Genomic DNA, 674 nt, shown 5'->3' on the forward strand with positions numbered 1-674 from the left:
TTTATCCGTATTTGTCCAATATGCTGACACTGTTAAAGCTAATGGTGTCACTTCAGAGGCAATTCGACTTCGTCTCTTTCCTTTCTCGTTAAGAGATAAAGCTAGAAGATGGCTTCAGTCTCTTCCTTCCAACTCAATCACCACATGGAATGAGTTGAAGAAAGTCTTTCTTGCCCGATATTTTCCTCCAAGCAAAATAGCTATGTTGAGAGCCCAGATAAATGGATTTAAGCAAAAAGATAACGAATCTTTTTTCGAAGCATGGGAAAGATACAAGGACATGATGAGACTTTGTCCACAACATGGTTTAGAAGACTGGTTAGTAATTCACACCTTCTACAATGGTATCTTGTACAACACAAGGTTAACAATAGATGCCGCCGCCGGTGGTGCGCTTATGGATAAACCTTACACCGACGCTTATCAACTTATCGAGAGCATGGCCCAAAATCATTATCAGTGGGGAAGCGACCGAACAGTGGTAGAAAAACCTCAAACGAAAGGTGGCATGTACGAGATAAGTAGCCTTGATCATGTTAATGCAAAAGTGGATGCTCTTGCCCAGAAAATTGAAAGTTTAAACGTATCACCTCCAACCACCGTGGTTGTCGTAACTCAAAATTGCTAAGTCCGTGGAATTCAAGGTCACACTCCTACAGATTGTCAACTCCTAA

General features: G+C 41.4%; 1 non-coding gene across 1 annotated transcript; it reads right to left on the reverse strand.

Moving 5' to 3' along the window:
- Positions 1-202: 202 nt before the first annotated feature.
- LOC127090261 (small nucleolar RNA R71) lies at positions 203-309 on the reverse strand. Its single transcript, XR_007791787.1, has one exon. It is a non-coding gene; the product is annotated as a small nucleolar RNA R71 (small nucleolar RNA).
- Positions 310-674: the final 365 nt, after the last annotated feature.

This window comes from Lathyrus oleraceus, chromosome 5, assembly GCF_024323335.1.
Source record: "Lathyrus oleraceus cultivar Zhongwan6 chromosome 5, CAAS_Psat_ZW6_1.0, whole genome shotgun sequence".
In the NCBI taxonomy this organism is placed as follows: domain Eukaryota; kingdom Viridiplantae; phylum Streptophyta; class Magnoliopsida; order Fabales; family Fabaceae; genus Lathyrus; species Lathyrus oleraceus.